The sequence below is a fragment of the Oncorhynchus nerka genome, linkage group LG21 (assembly GCF_034236695.1).
Source record: "Oncorhynchus nerka isolate Pitt River linkage group LG21, Oner_Uvic_2.0, whole genome shotgun sequence".
In the NCBI taxonomy this organism is placed as follows: domain Eukaryota; kingdom Metazoa; phylum Chordata; class Actinopteri; order Salmoniformes; family Salmonidae; genus Oncorhynchus; species Oncorhynchus nerka.
In genome coordinates this window covers 19,289,275-19,304,202 of record NC_088416.1, presented here as the reverse complement: position 1 = coordinate 19,304,202, position 14,928 = coordinate 19,289,275, and the positions used below count along the sequence as shown (strand labels likewise).

The 14,928-nt window shown below is 40.8% G+C and overlaps 1 protein-coding gene across 4 annotated transcripts in view; it reads right to left on the bottom strand.

The window, feature by feature from the left end:
- LOC115104028 (KAT8 regulatory NSL complex subunit 1-like) overlaps positions 1-14,272 on the bottom strand; it is an 80,015-nt gene extending 65,743 nt beyond the window's left edge. The window contains exons 1-2 of one of the 4 annotated variants that reach the window (XM_065006408.1): positions 14,188-14,272; positions 12,938-13,387 (exon numbers count right to left, since the gene is read on the bottom strand). The gene's annotated coding sequence lies outside the window, so the exon portion shown is untranslated. Of the gene's footprint in view, positions 1-10,620; positions 11,053-12,937; positions 13,784-14,187 lie in introns of those variants that run through there. The other 3 variants (XM_029625167.2, XM_029625169.2, XM_029625168.2) reach the window with 3 other exon arrangements.
- Between the last annotated feature and the right edge of the window lie 656 nt (positions 14,273-14,928).

Genomic DNA, 14,928 nt, shown 5'->3' with positions numbered 1-14,928 from the left:
TTTAAATCATTAGGCTGGACAAAGTTCAACTACTGTTTAACGGATGCCCAGCCTCACTTTTCTCCACACACAGGGAAAAACATGAAATAAAACTGATGTTATTTTTTGGGCCAATATACGCGGCTATTTGTTTATAATCCACTGTCGGCTTTCCCAAATTGATGCCCAAGAGACCAAACAGCCTCAGATCACACGCTCAGATCATGTTCAAGCCTTGGATTGGACAGTGAAACACACACACGCTCGCACCTGCACTCGATGTGCAGTCATGGCTGAAGCCAGCGCAAATTCCTACTATTTATGTGTCCAGGTTAAACCGGGGACATCCCTCATACAATTCATGGTATTGCATAATTTTCAGATCTATCAGAAGCGATGAATAGACAAAACAACAATGTAATTTATAGGGATGCACGAAATATCGGTGAACACATCGGAATCAGACGATATTAGCTAATAATGCCAACATTAGTATTAGCCGATGTCTAGATTAATGCCGATGTACAAAACCGATGTCAAAGGTTACGTGCATACCTATATACAGTGGGGTAAAAAGTATTTAGTCAGCAACCAATTGTGCAAGTTCTCCCACTTAAAAAGATGAGAGGCCTGTAATTTTCATCATTTTCTTCAACTATGACAGACAAAATGAGAGAGAAAAAAAATCCAGAAAATCACATTGTAGGATTTTTAATGAATTTATTTGCAAATTATGGTGGAAAGTAAGTATTTGGTCAATAATAGAAGTTTATCTCAATACTTTGTTATATACCCTTTGTTGGCAATGACAGAGGTCAAACGTTTTCTGTAAGTCTTCACAAGGTTTTCACACACTTGCTGGTATTTTGGCCCATTCCTCCATGCAGATCTCCTCTAGAGCAGTGATGTTTTGGGGCTGTTGCTGGGCAACACGGACTTTCAACTCCCTCCAAAGATGTTCTATGGGGTTGAGATCTGGAGACTGGCTAGGCCACTCCAGGACCTTGAAATGCTTCTTACGAAGCCACTCCTTCGTTGACCGGGCGGTGTGTTTGGGATCATTGTCATGCTGAAAGACCCAGCCACCTTTCATCTTCAATGCCCTTGCTGATGGAAGTAGGTTTTCACTCAAACTCTCACGATACATGGCCCCATTCATTCTTTCCTTTACACGGATCAGTCGTCCTGGTCCCTTTCCAGAAAAACAGCCTCAAAGCATGATGTTTCCACCCCCATACTTCGCAGTAGGTATGGTGTTCTTTGGATGCAACTCAGCATTTTTTGTCCTCCAAACACAACGAGTTGAGTTTCTACCAAAAAGTTATATTTTGGTTTCATCTGACCATATGTCATTCTCCCAATCTTCTTCTGGATCATCCAAATGCTCATAGCAAACTTCAGACGGGCCTGGACATGTACTGGCTTAAGCAGGGGGACACGTCTGGCACTGCAGGATTTGAGTCCCTGGCGGCGTAGTGTGTTACTGATGGTAGGCTTTGTTAAGTGTCTTTTATACTGATAACAAGTTCAAATAGGTGCCACTAATACAGGTAACGAGTGGAGGACAGAGAAGCCTCTTAAAGAAGAAGTTACAGGTCTGTGAGAGCCAGAAATCTTGCTTGTTTGTAGGTGACCAAATACTTATTTTCCACCATAATTTGCAAATAAATTCATTAAAAATCCTACAATGTGATTTTCCGGATTTCCCCCCCCTCATTTTGTCTGTCATAGTTGAAGTGTACCTATGATGAAAATTACAGGCCTCTCTCATCTTTTTAAGTGGGAGAACTTGCACAATTGGTGACTGACTAAATACTTTTTTGCCCCACTGTAACGTAGGTACATGACGTAATGACGCCATGTAAAAATGTTGTGCTACAAGTGCTGCACAGCATTCCTAACCTAGCCCACAATGTCTGCTATGTGGATTTAGCAGTCAACAAGTTGAGCAGTCATTTGAAAGAGTAAGACAATTTCAGCGAGACAATTCAAAGGAGAAATCCATCAAAGCCAAGATAATGGAATTCATTGCCCTTGACAATCAACTGTTCTCTGTCGTGGGTGATGTTGGCTTTCGCCAACTGGTCGAGCACCGGTACACATGACCTAGTGTGCTATTTTTCAGATGTTGCCCGCCGGAGTTACACAGTAATAGCGTCACTGCTATTTACGACATACATACTATGGAACGCCGTTTGGGTCTTTGCGTGTTAATAAAGATACAGTAGCACTGTCAAAGCTGTACAGAAAAAGTCTGCAAACAAGCAAACAGCGGCCATGATCGATGTGTTTACAATATCGCAATGGTAATAATAAAGCATAATTTGTTTGACCACAACTTCTGAGGTGGCTAGCTTTAGCTTGGTACATAGCTAGCACCAATACAACCAGCCTGAAAACAATGACCAGTAGAAACTGCAGTCATTTTCATTATTCTAGACAATGATTTAGGAATCCGTGTGAGTAAGTACTAGCTAGGTTGCCACATGTTCACCTATTGAAATTGAACTTTAGTTCATGAAAATAAATAGCTAGCCAGCTACTTAACCCTGTTGCCCAAAGCTAACGTTATAAGCAGCCAGCTAGCTTCATCTGGCTAGTGAAGCTCGACCGGACCGGGTTATGTGTTGTGAAGCTAGCCACAATAAGGATCAGGCACTAGGGTTGCAGACTTGGAAACTTTCCGGGAAATTTTGGGAAATTTTCCATGGGAAGTTAAGCCCGGGAATTTTGCTTAAATTCATCAAAAAAAGTTAGCTTATAACAGTGAACCTTTTTTGCGGGATACACAAGGCAATTCTAGGACTTGAGGCATATTTTGGTTAAACTATCCCCAATTCAATGGAATTGCAACCCTCTGCATGCACAGTGCATTTTCCCATCACATGTACAGCTGATTCTCAAGATCTTGCACACCAATGAGATGCTATTGAGCCCATACTATTACACTTTCTGAGCCAAGGACTACATGCTTTCTGGTAAGTTTTGATTACAATACTGGGTGGGGTGAATATATTTTATATGACATACATGATTTTTTGTTAACTAGTAAATATTAGCCTACAGAAAAGTGTGTTTAAATCATTTCTAACTTGTTCATTTCTGCTAGTTAGTTTTTGCTACCATGTGGGTTTTAGCTTGCTTGAGCCTGCTAACTGAGGAGTGTTAATTATGTTTCATTTTAAAACATTTATCTTACAAAGGAATTGTTTAATCTAACTGCTTAACTATTTATCTGTACATGGAATTGTATTTGTCTTGACTAAAATCTTTACAGGAAAATGCCACGGGCACTCTCTGATGTGTGGAGACATTTCAAAGCAGCTAATGTAGAAGGAAAAGCTGTGCACATTTGCAAATACTGTGCCAAATCACATGTGAAGAATGCAACAAAGATACAGAATCATCTGGCAAAGTGCATTAAGTTCCCCCAGCACTCACAACAAGCAACCTCTGACAAAAAGTCCCTCTACCTCTATTCGAGGTGAAAATGATGAATCAGACACCTTATGCATACACAGACAGCTATGTATGTAACTGGTTCACCTCTGATGCTCACAGGCAATGTGTATTGGAAGAGATTTCTGAATGTTCTTTGCCTAGCATACACCCCTCCAAACATACATGCTTTATCTATTCATTTGCTGGATGCAGAGTTCAACAGAGTTCAATTGAAGGTCAAGCAAATCAGAGAAAGCAGACTGTATTGCAATCATCTCTGATGGGTGGTCGAATGTTGTTGGGCAAGGAACAATTAACTACATCATCTCCACCCAACCAGTATTCTACAAGAACACAAGGGACAACAGACACATCGCAGATGAGCTGATGGCAGTCATCAATGACCTTGGACCGCAGAAGGTATTTGCACTGGTGACAGACAATGCTGCAAACATGAAGGCTGCTTGGTCTAAAGTGCAGGAGTCCTACCCTCACATCACACCCATTGGCTGTGCTGCTCATGCATTGAATATGCTCCTCAAGGACAACATGGCACTGAAAACAATGGATATACTCTACAAGAGAGCCAAGGAAATAGTTAAGTATGTGAAGGGTCATCAAGTTATAGCGGCAATCTACCTTACCAAGCAAAGCGAGAAGAATAAGAGCACCACATTGAAGCTGCCAAGCAACACCTGTTGGGGTGGTGTTGTCATCATGTTTGACAGTCTCCTGGAGGGGAAGGAGTCTCTGCAAGAAATGGCCATATCAGTCTGCTGATATGGACAGCCCCATCAAGAGGATCCTCCTGGAGGATGTATGGGAGAGTGGTAAGCAGCCTGAAACCTATAGCAGTAGCCATTGCACGGATTGAGGGAGACAATGCCATCCTGTCTGATGTTCAGACTCTGCTTGCGGATGTAAGAGAAGAAATCCGTACTGCCCTTCCCACTTCACTGTTGCTCCAAGCAGAGGAAACTGCAGTTCTTTCCCTGTTGCCTCCATCATCCTCCAAATCCCACCAACATCAACCGCCTCAGAGTGCAACTGGTCCATGTTTGGGAACACACACCAAAGCATGCAACAGGCTGACCAATACAATGGTTGAAAAATTGGTGGCCATCCAGGCAAATTTGACGGTTTTTGAGCGTGATAATGAGCCATCCTCAACAAGGTTGGAAAGTGACCGTGAATATTAGGCCTCAGAGTCTGATGTTCAAGAGGTGGACATTGAGGAGGTCCAGGGAGACGACATGGAAGCCTGAGAGGAGAGCTTTAGTTTAGACTATCATTTTACAAATGTATGTTGAAATTTTTTGGGGGAGATGCGATGGATCATTGTGGATCATTCAATATTCCCTTTCTTTTGTTGTTCAGTGAAATCATCCCATGTGAAGAGTCAACTCATTTATTCAAAAGTTAAATTCGTAACCAAATAGTTTTTAAAATGTCTTTTGGAAGGATTTAATCATTTGCAATTATGTCTACTTATGATAAGGTAAAATGTTTATGTTTCTGTCTCCATATGATACGGTAAATATATCCAATGTAAAAAAACATCCACATTTAAAGGGTATTAATATTAATTTGCATATATTTCCGTTATTCCCACGGAAATTTCCACCTCTGAATATTCCCCAAAATGTGCAACCCTATTAGGCACAATAGTGGAATTTGCGTTCAAACTAAAAGTATGTCATGTCATTGACAATGATGCAAATGAATACAAATAGTAGCAGAATTATGCCATACTTTTATTTTGAAGGCTAACCGCAAAGTCCACTATTGTGGCTAATCCTTATTGTGGCTAGCTTCACATAGATGAGTCCAAACCACCATTAATAAATTAAGAACTGTCTTATAAATTAGGGTTATTTTAGATGACACCTAGATTGTTGTTATGCTATGTTTTTGGGGAAAAACATTGTTTGCATCCATGAGCTAGCTGAACAAATGAACAAAGAAACAGCACAGCAAGTAAGTGAAAGAAATAGGTTTTGATTATGATTTACTGGTAATGGGGACATACGTAAATGCCAACAAAATAACTTTTTGGTCAGTGTGGTGTGTGTGTAACACTTATTTCACTAGGCAAGTCGGTTAAGAACAAATGACAGCCTACCCCGGCCAAACCCGGACGAAGCGGAGCCAATTGTGTGCCGCCCTATGGGAATCGCAAACACGGCCGGATGTGATACAGCCTGGATTCGAACCAGGGACTTTCGTGGCTCCTCTTGCACTGAGATGCAGTGCCTTAGACCGCTGCGTCCGTGTGTGTGTGTTAACTATTTAACTGCAATATAATGCTTAAAAGGCCATAGAAAAATGTTGATAATCGGTATCGGGTTTTTTGGCAAGGAAAATATCAGATATCGGTGCATCACTAGTAATTTAATCAATTGACTGGCCAGAAATCAGGGCATTCATCAGCAAAGACACAGTGCAAGCTGACAGTACTTTGGACAACCAAATTTAACTCAAAATGATTGATGAAATCACATTCTGTCAGCAGTATGGTGATTTGTGATTCCTAACTTACATTATACCGGTACTACCAGTAGTAGTAGGCCAATCGATAACACCACGACGGAATGCGTTTGAAGTGATGATGCGCCGCCGAGAACAGCTAGCATGTCCAGCAAAGTACATTGCCAGTGGCACGCACACACTTCATGCCGATCAGCAGGTGGGGGCTTTTAATTGAACAGTACAAACAATCAGAATGGAGAAAGACCCATTAAAATCACTTAAAATGTATGTGTTGCTACCCTTGGGCCACACAATACTCATAAAGCATATTTAGAACTTGTATTATTCAAAAACATACAATACTATCAAAAATCCAACACTTTTTTTAATACCATGAAATGATCTTTGGCCATGTCGCCCAACCCTACTTCTACCATGGGCAAATACCTAGGCCTAGATACATTTTTGTTCAAATCAAAAGGGGTGAAGTCAAAAAAGTGATTGAAATCACATGGAATGACCCAGAGAAGAAGGGAAGCATGTAGTTTTGTGCAGTTTTAATTGGGCCATTAGGCCATCAGGGAGCACAGGCCACAGCACAGTGAACTTTAGACTATAGGTCGGGTTCAACCCATGGGTATACTCACTCCTCTCCTCATACACAGTACAGCGCACCTGGTTTTGTAAACACTGTGCCAGTGGTTTCTGCCTTTGAAGTCTCTTAATCGTTCAGGTTCCTCCACGACAAGGGAAAAAAGCTACAGAAATACACAACAGAAAATGGGAAAAACACAATTGGGTTTGAAAAGAATTCAGAGTTTCCTCTGTTCCTCTAATCTCAAACGTTGAGATTTCAACCAGCTGTCTGAGGTACTACCAAGCTGGAGCAATTAGTTGACAGTAGGGATGTTGTTTTTTTTAAACACAAAAATAAAAGCCAGTGTCTGAATAGGCTAACTGGCATAGAGAGAAGTAAAACTCTGAGGAACCAGCAAACCAGTGGTTTGTTTCTGTGTTCCACAATTCACTCAATGATATATGATGCATATGGTTCAACTTCCAGACTGGTTTGGTGGCTTCAGCACAGGAGCGAATGGGGCCCATGTGTCAGTCGAGCCACTCCCTGCTGAGACTGCCAGAGGTCAGGCTTCCTCTCGACCCTGTCCTGACCTCTAGGATCTGGGCAACTCGCTTGTCTGAAGTTAGGCCTGGAGGGGTGAAACACTTTGGCCTTTAACATCCTACTGAGGAGCCATGACAAGTTCAGGCAGGAGTCCGGTAAATTAGCCCATTGCCCTTGTCCTTAGCCCATCTTCCCCCCCCTCCCTTTTTAATCAAAGTTTATTTGGAGATTTGTAAGTAATTTTCTCCTCTGGATTCTCTTCAGGCCATGTACATTGTTGAAGGGGGTCGATTTTTCCTGCTTCTCCAATGTGGCTGGCCCATGGTCCATGTTTATCTTATGTGAGGGGGTGGTAAAAAAAACATTCAGGAATGGAGCATTCTGGGAGGAAAGTGAACAAAGGTATTGTTTCAGGTGTGTTCCAAGCGAGGTTAAGTTCAGAGGGAGGCACTGCCCCTTGGTTTGAGATGGGGGAGAGATGGATTGAGGTGGAGGGAGGGGATGTTGGTTTGAGGGCATGAAACGGGAGGGTGTGTGCATCTGAGTGTACTTGGCCTTGGCAGACTAGGCTTACACTATCAAAACAGCCAGCAAAGGTGTTGTTTTAGTCAGCCAAATGTCACCCTTCAGCTCTTCCTCCAGTCAGGATTCCAGGAAAGAGACTAGTGTGTGTGTGTGTGTGTGTCCACATAAGCGACAGCTCAAGTATATGCCAAACCAAAATGTACAATACCTGCAACCCGAAAACATGAGCAACAACAACTGCTTCTACAGAAAACCACAATAGCAGATCATTTAGATGTATGAATAAAGCTGTGATTGCTCAGACAGATTTCAAGTGTCTGACTGGAACAGATTATTCATCATGAGCTGAAGTCTTCAGAGAAGCCAGACATTAACCGCCTGAGGGGGTCTGAACAATACAAAGTAATAACATCAGTAATACCAACAGGTTCTGCTTCCATCTCGCCAACTCAATAGTCTGACAGGATAAATCCCAAACCCAGTGCGCCTAAGAAAACACACTGCAGATCCGTACATATAGATTTGCATAATCATCAGAAATAGGCCTCTATTTAGGCCTAACCAGAGAAACGGATGTAGCTTTATGCACATTATGGTCTGTAGCCTACAGCAGTAACCAGCCATACCTCTATTGGTTGTTTCCTGTTTTCCTGGCAACTTGGCCTCTATATTGATTGGTTAGATGCAAAATTAGGAGATAGAAGGATCTAGAATATAGGCTGAGGAAATTGCCATATGCTCCAAGTGGCTAGGTGCTAGGACAGCCTAAATCAAGGCCAAAAATGTATACACATACCTTGGTAATAACTTACAGCAGGACTATTTCTTAGTCCACAATATGGTCTTACATAATGCAACATTTCCTACTTAAAATGCAACCAGCAAACCATAATCATGTCATACTTTCAGTTGGCACTGGCAGTATCTAACATTTGCAACAATGAGCCAATTTTCTTGGAGTGGAATGCCCTGGAAAACTGAATAAAGTGGGGCACCATGCCCCTAAAATAATATCATTGCTGGGAAGGACAAAAATCTGAGTGGGTGGCTTTTATCCATTCATGTTATTGAAGGCCCTGCCCTCCTCTGGGTCAACCTCCAAATTCATAAACTAGATAATTGTTGTGTTAGCCTCCTTCTAGGGTTGCGCCAATACCACACACATATGTCTGGAAGAGGGCTGATAGGATTCCACAAAGATCTAAAGCGTCAATGGGGGGAGGGGAGGTCTTGCTTTGTCAATTGTGTGGCATATCAAAACAAATAGGAGTGAAAACAGGCAGTGTGAGGATTCACACTTTCAGTAGCACATTCTCCCAGTCCTACACCATATCATACAGGCTAGAGACAGGCCATGTACTCTGAGTGAACAGCTCTCCATTAAATTGGGTATAACATGGACCCAGGCCTGAGCTAGCCGAGCCATCGGTCCAACTCAGCAGCAGACGGGGCGCTCATCACCCTCTATTCATAAAATGTCTCTCTGACTCCAACATGTGGGCTGCAATGGGGACAGGGACGTGGGGGACCCAGTCGGGCCAATATGTGCAATCAGTAGGCTTTTTTCTCTCTACGCTCCAGTCAGGGCTAGTCCCGCTTGTGTGTATTTAACCTCCTGAAACCATTTCCCAAAAAGCACGTCACCCAGACCCGGAACTCTCTTGAAATTCAGTCAATGGATTTGCAATCTGCAGAGGCCCCAGTACAGCAGCAGAGCAAAACAGTCAAGGCCTCACTAGCTCAGCTACACCAAGAGTGTACTGTGTAGAGTACCCACCCATAATGACAGCAAACAATCATCAGGAAGATAAACTCCCCCTCACCACAAGACAAACACTGGTGAGATTATTTGATCTTAGAGCAAGTTCACACATCAGAAAATGACAGCATTGAAGTGCTGAGATCACATATGATGCAAGGATATGCAATTTAACACAATATATAATGGAAACCTACAGATCTTGTAACACACTAACCGGGGATTGAGCAGGTTAGTGTGCAATTAAAGGGATTCACATAAACACCGTTCCTTGTTGACAAATGGATGGGACAAAATTACAGTATCTGCACTGACGTTAGACAGTGTACAAGCACATAGGAGACGGTTCAGATCATGGCATGGCAAAACCTTGATGTGTTGATAATGAATACAATGATTATATTGTTCATTGTTTGTTTTTTTATCTAGCGGCCTTGTGTATATCGCTAAATCACAATTTAGGCTAAATTAAAATGTTACTATTATTTAGCAAACTAGCTTGGTTGGTTTATGCTAAAGAAAGTACATTATTTTGATGAAACAATTAGTAGAAAACGTCGCGCCTGCAACTGCCAGTGCCTGCGCCATTATGAAAACCTCGCCATAAATGACTACATTGGAAATGTATCAAAAATGATTACAATGTAATCTATGCGACAACGCATTTTCTTGGTTAACGTTGAAGGATTACGAAAATGGTTCCCCTCTCACACGATTGCGATCATTCGATAGAATTGCCTGGGTGTGTACATTATGCACGATTAAGTTTAGAATGCGGTGGCGCAGAGATGCATTATATAGTGGGCAATACAGCAAGCTTGCAAACTACGTTTTTAGACGGCCTATGCCAATAGACTGACTAGGGATAATTTGGATACTCAATCAATTGCTTCGGTGAATAAGGCTTGACATTGACACAATTCTATCTGGTACAGTTGAATGTTATTACCAATGTTTTATGATTTTCCCTCGCACTCTCCCATAATTTACGAATATCATGGCTCATCTTGACTGGCTAGTTGTAGATTACTATAATGGTGTACTTGGCAGCAGAACATTCAGCTAATGCAGTAAAATAGTAGCAAACCTAACGTTACCAACACTGTCTGTAACTGACGTTGGAACTTGGATTTGAAATTAAGGTAGACCCGGCTATGGAACATAAAATAAAAAAAATCACAAAGAATGTTGTGCATTTACTACGAATGCGAGATAACTGGTGTGTAGGTTACCTAACAAGTTAAACGTTAAATGATGTTACACGATTTCAAAGTTATTTTTTACTACGGAGTTAAAAGTAACAAAGAAAAAAGGAGGAACCTACCACGTGATGAGGAGCCGAGTCCGGGTTAATTTTTTTTTTTTTTTAGAAACAAATCCCGCACTTTGATAGTAATTTCATCAAGGAAACAAAATATGTGGGAAAACAAATAATTCGAGAATGCCCCTTCACAAAATCCGTCTCGTGCGTTCAAATTGGGTAACCCCGTGTTGCTCCCGGAATCACGAAATGGGCGAAACAACGAGTAGTTGAGAAACGGAGTCAGCTTGCTCTCTTCTCTTTGCAATTATTCAATCTAGTTTATTTCAAAGGCTGTTTTATTCAAATCGAATTGGTCTTGTCAAATTTCCCAACGCCATTTATCGACGACTTGTTATGTATTTCCCCCGATAATCCGTTTTTATTGTTGCCGTTTTAGGGAGAGCGTCACACAGAAAATGGCGGCTCGCTCCTCTCCCTCGGATTTCAAGTCTGACAAAACAGAACCCGAGAGCAAAGCCGCGGCGGGAGACATTCCTCACACTCGCCACTAGTGGAACGTCAGCATGTCTCCGCTAGAGGGAGCCAAAGTCATGCGTTCCATTTTCTACATGTCTGAAACTGGGTTGCTGTGTCTTCCATCATGGCTCAATTAAATCGTGACTTGCAGTTATTACATTTCACGCAAGAGCCGGAATGGATACAGTTTCATTATAACTCCGAATCAAAACATGTGATTCTGGAGGATTTAGAGAAAGTGAATGGTTATGGGATCATAACCAGGACAAGGACACACTGTTAGTTATAAATATCTATGATTTACTACCCTGCAATATGATAGCATGTGCGTCAAAGCATTCCCCTATGGGAAACACTCTTTTCACACCAATTCGATACCAAAGTGACTTTTTCATAGCAGGTTAGGAGAACTTACACAGCAGGCTAGGATAATTAATGTAGCAGGTTAAGGTTAGGAAAATAGTTTGAGAAAATGGTTTCAAAAATCACCTTGTATCTAAGTGTCATTAAAAGAGTGTGTACCATTCCCCTCATAGAGGAAATATATGGGTGTTGTATAGAATTATAATGTAATAATGCCAGGGGGAACCGAAGAACACAACACCATTTCTGCAATGCAACAGAGGGCACAGACGGGCAACATAGCTGACCGATTCTGTTGCAAAACCTTTTGCAACAGAAATTGTTTGCTCCAAACGAAAACTAGAGTTTCTTCTGGAAAAAATCAGGTAGGTATCTCCCAGTTTGGTTCGGTTTGCTTCCGTTTGGTTTTTAAACAGTAAACCATTTCTGTTGCAAGACAATGAATACACCCCTGCCTTCTCAACAAACCCCAATATGGAACAAAAAAAACCTTCCCCTGGCCCCGTACCATTTTTGTTTGCAGATCTGAAGGTAACAGATTGGTCACAGTTACATGGGTAGCCTATAGAGAGCAATAGTTATGGCATCACTTTGTAGGCACTAACTCTGCCATGGTTCATTGGACAAAATCTGAGTTTTGTAGTTTTTTTTGGATAAACCCAGAAAATTAGGTCTGTGGTATGCTTAGGAGATCTTATACATTTTGTTCTATGAGAATCTATAAGCTAACGTCACTTTTTGTGAATTTTGAAGAATTTACGATAATAAATTTTAAAAAGCATAAAAAAGGCTTCATAATTCATAAAGGTCATGTTAACTGACTGATATTATCTCATATAACAAAGATCTCCTAAAGCCTGTGTTAACCTCATACCTTATTTTCAGTGTTTATCCCAAAGCCTTATTCTTTACCCCATAAGAATGGCTGAATGAACCAGAGGTAACTCATTCCTGGTTTTTAGGACTACAAGCTGGCGATCTCTATATAAGCAAAGGATGGTCCTGTGACCTCTAGGAAAATCTAATTTACAATTCTTCACTATATTACTTACAAATTCCGTTCCTTTCATTTGGCAAATGCAAAACTACTTACGGTTTCAGACAACAATCAACATCTATATAAGGATGTCATATCCCCCCTGCCTTATGATCACCGCCATTGATATTCCACCTGTTCTGCAACTGTTCACTCTACTAATGTGCTATTCTGCCATCTAGTGGTCTTTAGTAGAGTTAACACCCCCTATATTGGATAAATCACCCCTCCGCCTGTGTCAGCACCTGACTCCAGCACCATATTTCTGTAGCAGTCTTTAGGTTGCGATGCCAGACAGTGACACCATATTATAGTGATACATCATTTCAGATTATAGTGAAATGTCAACATAGTCATTTATGGAACAATGCACAAACCAAGCTCTATGCATGAAATAGTTCTATGCATGATGATGACACATAATCAATACTATATCATGAAACACATGTTGTGTATACATACCTTGCAATAGCAAAGTTCACCTCCCACCAAATCCATCCTTAGGGGAAAAATATCCACTGTGTATTCCAGGTACAGTGCATTCAGAAAGTATTCAAACCCCTTCACTTTTCCACATTTTGTTGCATTACAGCCTTATTCTAAAATGTATTAAATCGTCCCCACCCCCTCAGTCTACACACAATACTACATAATGGCAAAAAAATGTTTTTAGAAACTCTATTTTTTGTAAGTTTATTTGTATTTTTATACATTTGCAAACATTTCTAAAAACCTGTTTTCACTTTGTCATTATGGGGTATTGGGTGTAGGTTGGGGGGGGATGATTTAATACATTTTAGAACAAGGCGTAACAAACGTAACAAAATGCGGAAAAGGTGAAGGGGTTTGAATACTTTTCAAATGCACTGTAACTTCCACAAGGTAATCCCTCCAGTTCTTTGTCCAAGGGACCTGTACACACAGACAAATTGCATTATAAATCAATAATATATAATAATATACCTAAAATCATTTGACTGACACAGGCCTACTTGGTATGGCACTACAAAGAATGTCTAAAAACACTATTTGTACAGAACATTGATTTATTTTTGTTCTGAGTCTATATGACAATCATTATATTTATAGAATGACTTGGCATTGTGCCATATTCTAAAATTATTCTGCAAATTATCTTATTGAATTTTGGTGAACATTTACGTGCGGCTACAGTAACACTAGACTAGGGCACAATCTCCCACAGTCTTTTAAATGAAGAATAAACTGTATTGATTTCAGACTCAATACTCTTGTTAGCTTGACTGATTTTATTGTGGAAACGGGCTGTAGCCCATAATCAACTATGTTGGCTAGCTAATAGCTAGCGAACTGGCTAACAAACTCCACCGCCCTTGTTCTAAGTAACTTAGCTAGCGCGGCTAGCATAACTTGCTAGCAATCCTTGCGCTAAAATCTATTACTACTTTATAAACGTAGCAAACCATACACAATATCACGCACTGTGACTTACTGTGCGAAATTATAATGTAAATGTTTCACAATGTTATCACAATTATTATTTACTATATAGTGTATATAATCTTGCAAGTGTGTGTGCCTACTGTACGACACCCGAAGTACGATAGCTAGCTAACGTTAGCTAGATACACTATTTGGCCTGTTGACTGCAACCCCACAGTAACGTTCGCAGTTTTACCTTTGCATTTCAAACTGGATCATTAAATAAATCAATAACATACAAGATAACACACCTCAATCCCATCTCTATTCATTTTGTCTTCTAATATAATCCGTTTTGTAAAATTGCCTAAAATAAACTGAGTTTTAACATGACAGAGTCAAGACTTCATGTTCACTTACCTGCACAACTCAACCAGTCTTGAACCGGAATTACCCGCCTGCCTAGCCCTGTGATTCGTCAATTTGGTTATGCAGCGATGGCGATTGGTTTATTTATCTTCTAGTCTGCACGGATGGACGTCCTGTTGAAAGTAAATAAATGGAAGTTTACCAGTTGTTGTCGTCAATATACAAGCTCAATAACTGCAATACTTTAAAATACAATTATTTGGTTAGACTAAATAGTTAGCCAATTACTCTTCAACGTCAATTTGACCAAATGATCCCGGTCTCCACCAAATCATTTGCCACACATTACTTTGTATTTAGTCTCCAAATTTCAATCCATCAATTGGCTAAACGGATCATAATTTGTACCTAGTAATAGCCACTGAGAACAGTCGAAGCTTTTTAAGCAACCTAATACGGTGTTAGATGTGTTGACAAGCCGATGCTGGGTCACAACTGAATCACTGTCTTTTGAAGGGGCTTTTCTTCAGGCTGCTGTAGTGTAATATTACATTGCTGGACTAAAATGGCATTATCCAGAGATAATGGTGCTAGCCTATGTGGTTGTATAAACTAGCCCCACTCGCAGAAGTCTTTCTGTCCTACATGACAAGACTAACCTTAAAATAACCTTCCTAACCTAC